The following is a 13,973-nucleotide window of genomic DNA, read 5'->3' on the forward strand; positions in this document are numbered from 1 at the left end:
TGTACATGTTGTCAAATGAAGTGACAATCTATCTCTATTTGTTTGGTACGTTCATGAAAAACAGGATTGGCGGTGATATGGATAGCAACTTGGTTATCACAAAAGAGAGATATGTGTGTTGCATGTTTTACTTGAAGATCCTGTAGAAGCCGAAGCAACCAAACAATCTCACTAATAGTAGTGGACATTGCTCTACATTCAGCTTCAGCAGACGAGACGCCACAGTTTGTTAGTTAGATGAGACACTAACCCTCCGGTGGGAGAACCATTACTACAACCCAAACTAACAAACTCAACCAAAAGTAAGGCATTTAATGTTACAGAAGCAAGTTTAAATTCTAAGGAAAAGAAATAGGGAGTTCTCATAAACTCCAAACAAAAGTCTAATAAAAACAAATGCGGAATAATACCTAGAACCTGAAAGTCAATGTACCAAAACATCTAAAGTTCAACAAGTCTAAGATATGGGTACAACCCAATTAAACATAATAAATCCTAATGCACTAGTCTAAGTCTGAAATGAGGACATAAATGAAAGAGAACTCATGGAAGCCCGGAAGAACTGGCTCACCCTTGAATTCGAACGATCACTGATCTTTTAAGCGAGGTCAATCAATAGCCGCTTGAAGATGCCCTGTACTCAACAAAGAAAGAGCAAGTGTAGTATCAGTACACAACCACAGTGTACTAGTAGGATCACGCGGTAATCCCAGTAAGTGCAACATACATAAACCATTACAACATAATAATAACATGCACACACCGAACATATACAATATCAACATCATTTACGAACAACGTACAATTTCACAATTCTCAAAATATACAGTTATATAAGTCAATGGTCCTCTCATGGAACCCACACCCAAACAGTTAGTGTATTGGTACGTGGGACCCGTTCCAAGTTAGCGTGTCGGATCGTGACACCGTTCCAATACTTATGCCGATACGTGGCAACTGATCCCAGTTAGTGTGTCGAAACGTGACACCCCCTCCATTCAATAAACCACAATCACAATCATAATGTATATTCTCACAATCATACAACAAGAGGTAATTCATGACATTTAGTTATTCAATTATCATCATTTACGATTAGTGAAATCAACCATGCAACATTCGCATGCACACATGCATTATAATGAAGCAAGAACAAACATATATCACACAACATGAAATCACAACCATCACCTACAATAGAACAAAGCTTGAATCTCCTAAGAAACTTGATCCTTCCCTTTCCGGATTCTTTCCGCTTGTTCTTGGTCGACAAACAATCAATATAATGCTAGGATCAATAAACAAGACTTAATTACACAAATTATAATCAATAAGATCAACCCTAGGTTAAACCCTTGATCCCCATATCCAAATTAAGGTTTTTTCCACCATAATTTCCAGATCAAAACCCTCCCCCATTGATAATTACCCATTAGTGTACATTCTACGGATCGAAAAATGGATTCAGGGAGTTAAAACCTTACCTTTAGCCTTAAAAATGGTGGAAAACGATTAAGAACTCGCCTGGGGTCGTCTCCTAGCTCTCAAAATCAATAAGTATAGAATAAAATGATGTTGGGATTTATTTCCGACTTAAATCGCGACTGTCCCACCACAGCTGTCCTCACCCTGCTACAGTGGCCCCACCCTGGCAAGAATAATTCTGCCACAACGGCTTGCACAGAAATAGTGAGGAATTTTAAAAATTCCAAATCCCCATTTCACAACACACCTTCATCCCATGACACTCAGAAAATACCCGTTCACGCTAAGATCAGTTTCGGGAGTTCTACTCACCCGAATTCAATTTCGAAAAGTCGTATAGGTTCATTAACGTCTTAGCTATCTAGTTATGTGATCAAAATCATAATTAGATCACCCAATTGTTACCAGATTTTCCTAGACCTCACTAACTCCGATTTCATCCAAATGTGGACTAGGTTGGGAAATTCCAAGTTACTACGAAAAAGTTTTCCGGTGCAAAAAATTTTCCCGTTGGCTTTTTTATAACGACGGAAATAAGTCGTTACACCTTGCCACTTCAATGCCAAGAAAATATTTGGGCTTTCCAAGATCCTTGATATGAAAGTTTGCATTTAAATGCTCGTTCAGTTTGGATATGCAATCAGAATCATTTTCCATGATGATGAGATCATCCACATATATAAGAACAGATACACAGGAACCTTTGGGATGGGACAACGTAAACAAGGAATAGTCTGCATTTTATTGCCGGTAACTAAGAGAAAGTAAAAAGTAGTGAATTTATTATACCAATTTTGAGATGCTTGACGAAGGCCATACAAAGATTTTTGTAATCGGAAAACTCTTTTCTCCCCTGTTTGGCATAACCTTGTGGAATCTTCATCTAAACTTCTTCATGCAAGTTTCCATGTAGAAAAGCATTGTTGGCGTCTAATTGATGAAGTTCTCGATTTTGAACCGCAAGAACCGCTAACAGACAACAAATAGTGACAAGTTTTGCAACAGGTGCAAATGTTTCATGAAAATCAACACCTTCAATTTGAGTGTATCCTTTCGCTACCAAGCGCGCCTTGTAGCGTTCAATACTCCCATTAGGTTTGTACTTGACTATAGACCCATTTAGAATCTATAGCCCGTTTACCTAGAGGTAAAATTTGTAAAGTCCAAGTATGGTTGGCTTCAAAAGCTGAAATTTCCTTTGCCATAGCTTCTTTCCAATATGTGTGCTTTACTGCTTGAGTAAAGGATTTTGGCTCATCAACGAATGAGATGGCCGCCAAAAAAGCATTGTGACCAGATGATAGTTTAGAATATATAATAGAGTGAGATAGAGGATGTACCATTGAGTTGGCTGATGGAGTGGGAGAGAGCGACTGATCATTTAGCTAAGCAAGAGAAGGGGGGAAACATAATCATACCCTGACAACTTTCGCGAGACTTTTCGTGAGCGTTTACCAAGTACAAGGACAGTAGAATCAATGCTATTAGATGTAGTAAATTGATTGATAGAAGAAGAATCATGAGAAGAAGATGCATAAGAGCTTGGTGAAGTTACTGGTAGAGGAGAAGTGCTTGCAGATACAACTTCTGGATTCTCAATAACAGTACAATTATCACTTGTGTTACAATGTTCTATGCAATTTGTTTCTTGTCCAGGTGGCTCATCAAATGTAATCGGTTGACTTAAGTTAATATGCGACAACATTTTTTCTTCTCGAGAGCCTTCAAAGTATAAATGTCTTCAAAAACTTGGACATCACATGAAACATAAATCCTTTTATCCTCGAGATCATAAATTCTATATCCCTTTTTGACTGTTGGGATATCCAAAAAATGTGAGGTTTTGCTCATGGAGAAAATTTATCTTGAGGCTTTCTATTCAAATGTCCATAGCAAAGACATCCAAAATTTCTCAAATGCTCATATGTGGGAACTTTACGAAGTAGTTTCTCATATGGGGTTGTATTTTGAAGACTAAAAAGAGGCATTCGATTAATTAAATATGCCGCAGTAAGGACACATTCTATCCAAAATTTGATGGCCAAATGCGCTTGAAACTGCAATGCATGAGCCACTTCCAGTAGATGTCTATGTTTTCTCTCAACTACTTCATTTTTTTTGTGGAATGTCTGTACAACTACTTTGACGCTCCATGCCCTAATCAAAATAATGTGACAATAAATCCTCATGCTTAAACTCTAGCCTATTGTTTGTTCGTAGGATTTTGACTCGCAAGTTAAATTGTGTATTTACCCAATTAAAAAATCGTAACAGACAAGCTTTAGTTTCTGATTTATTCTTCATGAGAAAAACCCATGTAGCTCGATTGAAATCATCAACTATGGTAAGAAAGTAATGAAACCCAAAAAGAGATTGCGTCTTGTATGGTTCTCAACTGTCACAATGTATTAAATAAAAAATACGCTCTATCTTATTCATACTAGCAGGAAAAGATAATCGTGTTTGTTTTGCCTTACAACAAGCATCACAAAACATGGTCTTCTTTTCATCAAAACTAATAGATAAACTAGGAACTAGAGAAATGCAATTCATTGGTAAATGCTCCAATCATTGATGCCATAAACTTGCTCTAACAAACTTCTTCACCATTAATGCTTACCCCCCCTTTCATCAGCTCTAAGTAATAAAGACCATTTCGCCCTTTACCCACTCCAATCAGCGTCCTCGAAGGTAGGTTCTGAATTACAAAAGAGTCCGAATAAAAGGTTACTGCACATTGTAAGTCATTTGTCAATTTGCTAACTGAGAATAGATTAAAGCAACATTCTCAAGAATTAATATTTTTCCAAGGGCCGCATGGCCCAAGGCATGAACTTTTACCATATCACCATTGGGGATTTGCACTGGTGGTAAAACTGTATGAACTATCTTATTTGATAGAAAATTTATATCATGAGATATATGATTCATAGCACCCATATCAACTATCCACTCCCCTTTTTTCTTACCTGAAAAATTAGAGGTTGTCATACTCGCAGATGAGTAACCAGTAGATGCTCCATTGTTGCTCAGCAATAATAATAGTTATTGATGTTGAGCATGTGTCAAACCTGGAATTGATGACATAGCCTCTTCAATAGTTGCAGCAAGGGTTGTACCTCCGAGTGCGTTTGGTTCCTTTTGATTTTTCTGATGCCCACAAAATTGCATTTGATCACAAAACTGCATCTGATGATTATTGGTCTGCTTGTTGTATTTCTTTCCTATCTACGCCCATCTGGAGGATACCCAATCACTCTGTTGCAATAATATTTTGTGTGATTAGTTCTCCCACAGTGTATGAAAGGTGGAAATTAGTGTCGAACCCCATCCTCAACTTTCCTTTGTCGTGATTCACCCTCTCTTGTCAGCAAAGCAGTTGCTTCAATTGTGGCTATGTGATTTGCAGCAACAGATTTCTGTTTTTCTTCTTGTGCCGCAATTGGATAGGCTCTTCCTAAGTTTGGAAATGGGTCGGCACTTAGTATTTGAGAACTCACGGTTGAATATGTGTCTTCAAGTCCCATTTAAAAGTCAAAAACCTTTTCCTCCTCCTTCATAGATTGCATCTTCTTTGCTGCACCACAAATACAAGCACATGTGCAAGACGAAGTTGACATGAGACCTTGCAACTCACCCCAAATAAACTTAAGTTTATCGTAAAAGGATGAAATAAAAGCTCTCTCTTGTTGCAAGAGAGAGATAGCATGCTTCAATTCATAAACTATTAGTGCAATTTCTTGGGTAAATCGTTCTTCCAGATCTACCCAAATTTCTCTAGCAGTTTCAACGTGTGTGGCGCTATCCTGCAATTCCTTGGCAATTGCATTTGTAAGCTATGAAAGTACAATGGCATTGCACTGTGTCCATAACTGTAAATCCTGAAAGTTTTCTTTCGATCTCTCAACCATTAACAAATCCTACCTTGTTTTTAGAGTGAAGTGTGTTCAAAAAAATTATTCTCCAAGTGAAATAGTTTTCTCCTACTAAGAGGATTGGTAACAAAAATCAGTCCTGGGTGGTCTGATGGATGCATGGAATAGAGAGAAGAGTCTGCGACTTTGGGTTGAGGCAAACCCACTAGTTCATCGGTGCATCCTTCAGTTCCCATGGTTGAAAAAAAAACTTCTTAGGATCTTTTAATACGCTCTTATACCATGTAAAATAAGATTAGCCGAGTGAATTTCCTTTATTGAAAATACATCCCAATGTTATATACAAGTTGTACCAGCTCTATAACTAAGGAAACATATATGTACATTTAATTACAAATATTCTGATTTATATATATAAGGAAACATATCCTCTGATTGTGCAATCACATAAGATCTTCCAATAAAAGTATTACTCCATTGTTAGAATACTATATTTAAACGCATGATTAATAATATATACTCTGACATATTTTACTTTCATTGCTATTTTAACTTTGGTTCAAATGCTCCTTTAAGTATATTCTCAAGGATTTTTGGTCCTTCAAATTATCAAAAGTAATTATGGCACGGACTCATATTGGGAAGTGCAGTTTTTGCAATTCCTATTATTTTTAGTCCTTTTTTTGGTATGGTACAACTTTTTAAGATGCAATTTTTCTTATTTATCATGTCGGTGTTACAATATTTAGAATTTGATGAGATTTTTCTAGTGTTTCTGGTTTTAAAAAATTCACATTTCCTCTCAAATTCAACAAGTCAGCTATTGTTAAATTATTTGACGGAGACTAAGAGTCTATTTGACATTATTGCTGGGAGGCCAAAAACACTTGATTTGAGAAAAAATATTTTAAAAAGACATAAGGTGTTTGGATAATCGGTAAAACTGCTTTTAAATGTGTTGAGAATATGACTCAGGATATTGCAGAAATAAAACAGTTAGCTACTTTTAGGGTTTTTTAAATTATTAGAGTCCTATGTGACTTGAATTTAGGAGTTAGTTCTTTTATTTGTTAGTTGAATTTTATTGATAAGTTAGTAGCATATTTTTCTATCTTTAGTTAGAAATTATATCTATAAATGTAAGTCTTTGAATTATTAATAAAATAATTTCCTTTGACAATTCTGCAGTATTTTTTTCTCTCAAAGTCTTTCTCTGTTATTTTCTTAATTTCTTTATTAAAAAACCAACAATTTGTATCTAGAGCCTTCTTCTTGAGGGATCTGTGAGTAGAAAAATGGATTCTGAAAATAGTTTTTAACGAATGGCTCCTATCATTTTTTATGGTGAAAATTATCAACTATAGGCTGTGAGAATGGAAACCTACTTAAAGGCTCTTGATCTTTGGTGTCATGACCCGAGCCTACGCCCTGAACGTGGCCGACACTCGAGAATCATTGTTGGTCCCCAAGCGAACCCTCATCCTGGCTGACTACAAGTGGAAGACTAACTCAAGTATACAATATCTTAAAACTGAATTAGATTCATTAAACTCAAATACTCAACCTTTTAAAATAATATGTACAATACTCAAAATAAAAGTAAATATAGAAACTCATCAACTCTGTCTATCTATGAAGCATCTACTATTACAGAAGGATATTGGGACAAGACCCACGATATCTCAAAACTACTAACTGTAAGATAAAGGTGAAGTCCTCTGGAATATTGGAATATAAGAAGGCTCACCAACGCTGACTGAAATATCACATGACCCCAACGAAACGCTTGTTGATGATCCTGAATACTTGTATCTGCATCATTAAACAATGCAGGTCAAATGGCTCAATACATGGAATGTACGAGCATGTAAAGGGAATTCAAAAGTATAAACGTAAGTTTGAACTTATGGAAAAGAAACATACTTACCTCTTCTCAACTCACTCAACTCAACTCAAACAAATATAGTTCAACTCAACTTAGAGAAAAGAGGGCTCAACTCAATAACAGGATAATCAACTCAGTGAAACATAGGTCAACTCAATTAAAAGAAAGAAAGCTCAACTCAACAATAAGATACTCAACTCTGGATAATCAGCTCTAGATAAAGCACCAATAAAAGATGCAATATATGGAAAGCTTTTAAAACAGTAGAAATCAACTCAGTTTGTATGCAAGGATGCAAGATAAACTCTTCTTGTATATGAAAATACAAAGTAAACTATGTTTATATAAGAATACAATATATCTCTGTGAGAGTTTCTCTAATCGACAACCATTAGTATGAGCTATATGATGATACAATGTCTTACCTCATGTTGCTAGGGCTGTCCTATACTTTGATAGGGTATAGAACCTACTACTAAGTGGATCTACTAGTCTATGCTAATAGCATTAAGGAATCATCTAAAAAGTATGACTCTTTCTACCCACATTGGCTACATAGTTTATGGGGGTTGTGAGTTATCTCAGCTCTCCCCCATATCGGTGCTCAATACTACTCCCAAAATATAACTAGCTCATATGTTTAAAAACATAACTTTTTATGTGGTTTGAGATTATTACTCAAATATCTTTCTGTTAAAAGAAATGGCACACAAACTGCTCAAATCTCTTTTGGAAATCTCAGTTTGCTCTCATCTTAAATGTAAAAAAATTTACTCTTGGGTATACGTAGTTCTCATATATCATTTTAAAGAAAATGAACTCAAATCTACTTTTTCTCAACTCAGTGCTCAAGTCTTTAAAACAAGTTTTAAAACAATTTGTTAAAACAATTCTTAAAATAGGGTTCATGGCGAATTATGGACGTGAACGACTCAATTAAAGGTTTTCAATAACCATGCATAGAATTCAATACTTGGGACTCAATAACTCCAGAACTCAATGATACTACTAATTTCAAGAATACTCAACTCAGAGGGTTCATGCGGAATTATGGGCATGAACTACTCAACTCAAGGACTCAATGATACCTCTCATCTCAAGACTGCTCGACTCATATGGTTCATGCAAAATTATGGCCATGAACTACTCAACTCAAGGACCTTCATGGGTAACATGTAGTAGCCCCATGAATAGGAATATAATCCCAAAATTATTAGGAACTCAATACTCAAGACTTAGAACTTTAAGGTACTACTCCTCTCAAAGATACTCAACTGATAGAGTTCATGCGGAATTTATGGGCATGAATGACTTGACTCAAGGGTCTAAATAACAATATGGAACTAATGTATACGACTCTTCTCACTCTCATAATTACTTCCTCAAAACTCAATTTAAAACTCAAGTGTTGGCTTTGAAAAACTTCTCAAGATTTATAGCTCAAAATAGGGTTCTGCTGAATTATACTCATGAAAAATCAACTCAAGGATCTCAATAAAAATATAGAAACTTAATAACTAGGTATAGAATTTTTTCAAAGAACCATGAACTCAATAACTCAAATCAACTTATCTCAAGAATATTCAAAGTTAGTGTAGAATCCTAGATTTCTCCTTTACTACTTTGAAAGAAGATGTAGGGCGTGAGGATGAACTATTCCAACACTATGATAGCCTTAAATACCCGAAAAAATAGGTTATTGAAGAATCTTGAAGAAGAACTTGATTAGAAGCCTTGAAACCCTAGCTTGAAGGTAAACGATCCAGAAAACCTTTCTTGAGATTCTTGAATTAGTTTCTTGAAATCTCTATGGCCAAGAATTATGATTTTCATTAGTGATTCATAATTGTATGGAGGAATTTGAGTTGAAAAGAATGAAATTCTTGGAGAAAGACTTACCTTGAAGAAGAATCTTGAAAAAGATTGAAAGAATGTTGAATGAAGTCTTCTACTTTGATTTTTCCTTAGGGTTTTACCCTAGGGTTTGAGAGAGAAGAGAATGATGGATTAAAAGATAAAAATCTGATTCTTTTGAGCCTTTTATTAGTCAAGAAATTCATTTAGGGTTTTTCTTGGAGGTAAAAAGACAAACAAAATGACCCTTTTTAATGCATTCCCGTCGGCTAATTCGTAACATCACTATATCAAGTTACTAAAATGGCCATATCTCCTTCATATGAGCTAAAAAAATTTCAAACTCAGTGGCATTGGAAAGATAATTCAAAGACCTTTTATTTGATATCTTATGGCCACTTAACTCATCATGTAATTAAAGTTCTAGTTATGTGAAGTTGACCCAAAACTTAAAGGAATTTAGGAATGATTTGAATGAATTCTTTTTAGTTCTTCTTGGAACTCAAGGTAATACATCTAGTGACCTTAAAGAAAATTTTAAATTCCTTGGTAAAATCTCGCTCACTACGAAGAATGGTTCGAGTTTGTAACACCCCAGAATTTTTTTCGAACTGAGATTCAAAGCATCCATCGTTGTGAGTAGGATTTTACTAAGGATTTAAAATTTCTTGAGTGTTAAGGTCACTAGATGTAGCGCCTTGAGTTCCAAAAAGAACTAAATTAGAAATAGCAAAATCTGAAATTTGTCAAGTTAAGCTAAGTATGAGTTTTGGGTCAACTTCAAATGACAATAACTCCTAGCACAGGATGATTTAGGTGTGCTACAAGATACCGTAGGAAAGATCTTTGAATTATCTTTCCAACTCAACCAAGTTTACTCAGTTTCGAGGTCGGATGAGTGAGATATTTTCTTTTGAAGTGAGGCGGCCCAGTTAAGGAAAGTTACCCGAAAACAGTAAGGGGTATTTTGGTCTTTTCCCTACCCAATCAGATTTAATTCATTTTTAGTAAGATTTTAAGGGTCTAATCATATTAGGTTCAGTTTTATAATCCTAATATACGCCTAGGGTTTTAGTTGAGAGTTCAAGAAGAGAAAAGAGGAGAAAATATGAAAGGATCAAGGCGTTCGTCAACGTTCTTGAGTTTTTTTACGGATTTTCGCCATGGGTTTGATCCCTAAGAGGTATGTAAGCTTTCATAGTGTTTGGTTTGTTCACCCACACACCAATCATGTTGTTTTCAGCGTAATTTCATTCTCAAAAGTTGAAGGAATTGAGTTCTTGAATTGGGTTCTTGAAGTTCATTCTAAATCTTATTTTGTTAGGGTTTTGATGAAATATTGAAATGAAAGTTAGTGATTTGAGTGTTGTTTTGAGTAGATTAGTGTGTACTTAGGTTGAGTAATTGAATCTAAGGAAAACTTGAGAAAATAAATCGATTAGAAGCGATTTAGGATCAAAAAATGAGAGACAAAATTAGTTGAAATTTTGCATGAGGAAAGGCTGGCATGGCGCGCCCCTGATGCGCCAAAGAGGTTGGGGCGGCGCTCTAGTAGTGCGCCAGAATTGGGTTCCAGTAACTTAGGGGTTGGCCCCCCGTGCCAAGAACACGCCCGTGTCGTCTGCCCCCACCCTTTTTTCGTCGTTTAGCCTATCTAAGTTCTTCTAAAGCGTACTAACACTTCCTATTGATTATAACTACTCTAAAATACTTCTAAACATCTAGGAATCACACATAAACATGAATCGTAACCTTGAATCTATAAATTCAAATTCAAGGTAGGGTTAAGAGCCAAGTCTTAAGAGTTCTTTTGAATCTTTTTGAGGAGTCTTCTACAACTACTAGTAACTTGTTTCAAGACCCAAGCAAGTGAGTATGAGGATGAGGAAAATGTATTCATGAGTCTACTTGGTCTTCATGAGATCCTTCATATCATGAAACATAACTCTTGAATTCATAATTCACATTCAAGAGAGAGTTAAGAGTAGAGTTCAAGAAAGTATTTTAGTTCAATTGTGAATCCTTTGAGATCAACTATTGATTTGAGCTAAGTTTAGAGTAAGTAACTTTGAGAATGAGAAGAGTAATATTCATGAGTTTTTTATTATTTTTTGACCCTTGAGTCGAGTCATTCATGCCCATAACTTCCGCATGAACTCCATCAGTTGAGTATCATTGAGAGAAGTAGTATCTTCAAGTTCTAAGTCTTGCGTATTGAGTTCCTAATCCCCTTTGAGATTATAGTTCTAATCATGGGACTATTACATGTTACCCATGAATTCCTTGAGTTGAATTGACCATGCCCATAATTCCGCATGAACCCTCTAAGTTGAACAGTCTTGAGATAAGAAGTATCTTTGAGTCCTTGAGTTGAGTAGTTCATGCTCATAATTCCGTACGGACCCCCTGAGTTGAGAATTCTTGAAATGAGTAGTATCATTGAAGTTCTTGAGTTTCAAGTATTGAGTTTTACCTATGGTTATTGAAAACCTTGCATTGAGTCATTCACGTCCATAATTCGGCATGAACAATATTTTAAGAAGTCTTTTACAAACGTTTTAACTTTGTTTTAAGACTTAAGCTTTGAGTTGAGTAAAGAGTAAGAGTAAAGTTAATTTCTTCAAAGATTATACGGGAACTAAGTATTCCCAAGAGTTAAAATGTTTTCACATTTGAGCAAGAAAGGAAACACATTTGAGCAAGAAAGGAAACATCGATTTCCAGGAGAGCCTTTGAGCTAGTTTTTGAGTAATTATCTGAAATCACAGAAAGAGTTTTGTTTTTAAAACATATGAGCTGAGTATATTTTGGGAGTAGTACTGAGCACCGATATGGGGACGCGAGGTCATAATAACCTAAGTCTCCATAAACCATGTAGCCATCATGGGTAGAAAGGATCATACTTTTTAGATGACTCCTTAGTGCTTTGTAGCGTAGACTAGTGGATCCGCTTAGGTAAGGCATTATATTTGATGGCAAAGTATAAGACAGTTCTGGCAGTGTGGGCAAGACGTTATAATATCACTTAGGCTCATAGTGGTGGTTGTCGGTTAGAGAAATTCCCATAGAGTTATATTGTATTTTTATATACACATTGAGTATTATTATATTTTTCAATACATTGAGTTGCTATCTACAGTTTTACAGCTTTCCATATATATTGCATCTTTTACTATTGCTTTATCCTTGAGTATCATGAGTTGAGTCTTTTGAGTTGACTATCTTGATGTGAGTACCTTCGAGTTGAGTATCTTGAGTTAATATGTGCTTCATTGTGTCGAATACCTTATTGTTGAGTTTCACTGAGTTGAGAACCTTATTACTAAGTTGAGTATCTTATCCTTGAGTACTTCTGAGTTGAGTAAGTTTTAGTAGTTTTGAGTATCCTTGAGTATTTCCTGAGTTGAGTGAGTTTGAGAAAAGGTAAATATGTTTCCCTATTTTCAAGTTTCAAACTTATGTTATGCTTTAGAATTCCCCTTACATACTCGTACATTCCATGTACTGAGCCATTTGGTCTGCATCCTTTCATGATGCAAATTCAGGTATTCGGGATCGTCACTAGGAGTTTCGTTATTACCATATGGAGTTCGAGTTAGCTAAGGTGAGCCTCCTTACTTCCAGAGGATTTCATTTTCTTTTCAGTTATATTAGTTGTTAGGATGTCGTGGGTCTTGTCCCGACTTCCATCTTTGTCATTTAGAGGCTTCATAAATAGACCGTAGAGTTTCAGAAGTCTGTTCATTTAATTTGTTAAATGTTTTAAAGACTTACGTTGCCTATTTTATGGCGAGTTGAAAATTTTCTTTTATTCATAATTTTTCATTTGAGTTAAAGCTTTGTATTTGAGTTTCATGAATTTTTATTAAGATTTTTAGCTTTGTATGCTTGAGTTAGTTTTTTGCTTGTAGTCATCCAGGATGAGGATTCGCTTGGGGACCAGCAAGGGTTCTCGAGTGCCGGCCACGTTCAGGGTGTCGGCTTGGGTCATGACAAACTTGGTTTCAGAATACAGAGTTCAAATGTCCTAGGGTGTCTATGAAGTCGTGTCAATATGATCTGGTTTATGGTTGTGAGGGCCCTACTTCTATAAATGAGGGACTACTGACATTTAAGAAAAATTTCCCTTCTTTCATACTCCTAATCGTGCAATAAAGCTATATCATAGAGATTTATTCTAACTCGTGCGTTTCTCAGATTCATTCGACTACCCATCATACTAGAGGTCATTGAAAAGTAAAGCATAAAGATCCTTATGGATGAGTTGTTCTTAGCAAGAATCTTGAGAAAGTCGTAAGACTCCATAGGGGCTTGAGCGAAGCCCAAGAGTAAGTTAAGTGTTCACTTTTAGAGGAATGTACCTATATTCATGTGAATCGTGTGTTTGAGCTAAAAGTGTGTTGTACTCTCTTCTGTAAGTCTTGTTTCATCTGAGAGTCTTATGAGAAAGTATGTTTAGAGCTTGGGTAGTATTTTCACCCAAAAAGGTAGCATGAGTTACGAAATCATGAGCAGTAGTAGAGAAAGAACCTAAAGCTAGAGAAAAGTATGCTGAGGTTTAGTGATTTAAGAAAGGGAGATAGTGTTTTGAAGAGCTATATTACTATAGTCATGCACCCAGTAAGTTATTGATGAGGAGTTTTCCCTTATAGGTAGAGTAAGAGTTGTTAGTCAAGATGAGATAGAGTATATATTTGTTAACCAGAATAGAGTTGATGGCGATGTGCCATCGTATTAGAGGAGACTAAATTCATGTGTTGAATAAGAGAGCAGAGTATTCATAAAGTGATAGATCTAAGCTAGGCTTATGATATGTTTAAGAGGTTCATGATGTTCGAAAGGTTATAAAACTGATTATCTAATGAGGTATAGTA

At 35.7% G+C, this 13,973-nt stretch overlaps 1 protein-coding gene across 1 annotated transcript in view; it reads right to left on the reverse strand.

Moving 5' to 3' along the window:
• Window positions 1-9,516, reverse strand: part of LOC125867885 (acetyl-CoA acetyltransferase, cytosolic 1) — a 934,067-nt gene extending 924,551 nt beyond the window's left edge. Inside the window, exon 1 of the mRNA XM_049548480.1 lies at window positions 9,510-9,516. The gene's annotated coding sequence lies outside the window, so the exon portion shown is untranslated. The remainder of the gene's footprint in view (window positions 1-9,509) is intronic.
• Window positions 9,517-13,973: the final 4,457 nt, after the last annotated feature.

Source organism: Solanum stenotomum, chromosome 6 (genome assembly GCF_019186545.1).
Source record: "Solanum stenotomum isolate F172 chromosome 6, ASM1918654v1, whole genome shotgun sequence".
NCBI lineage: Eukaryota > Viridiplantae > Streptophyta > Magnoliopsida > Solanales > Solanaceae > Solanum > Solanum stenotomum.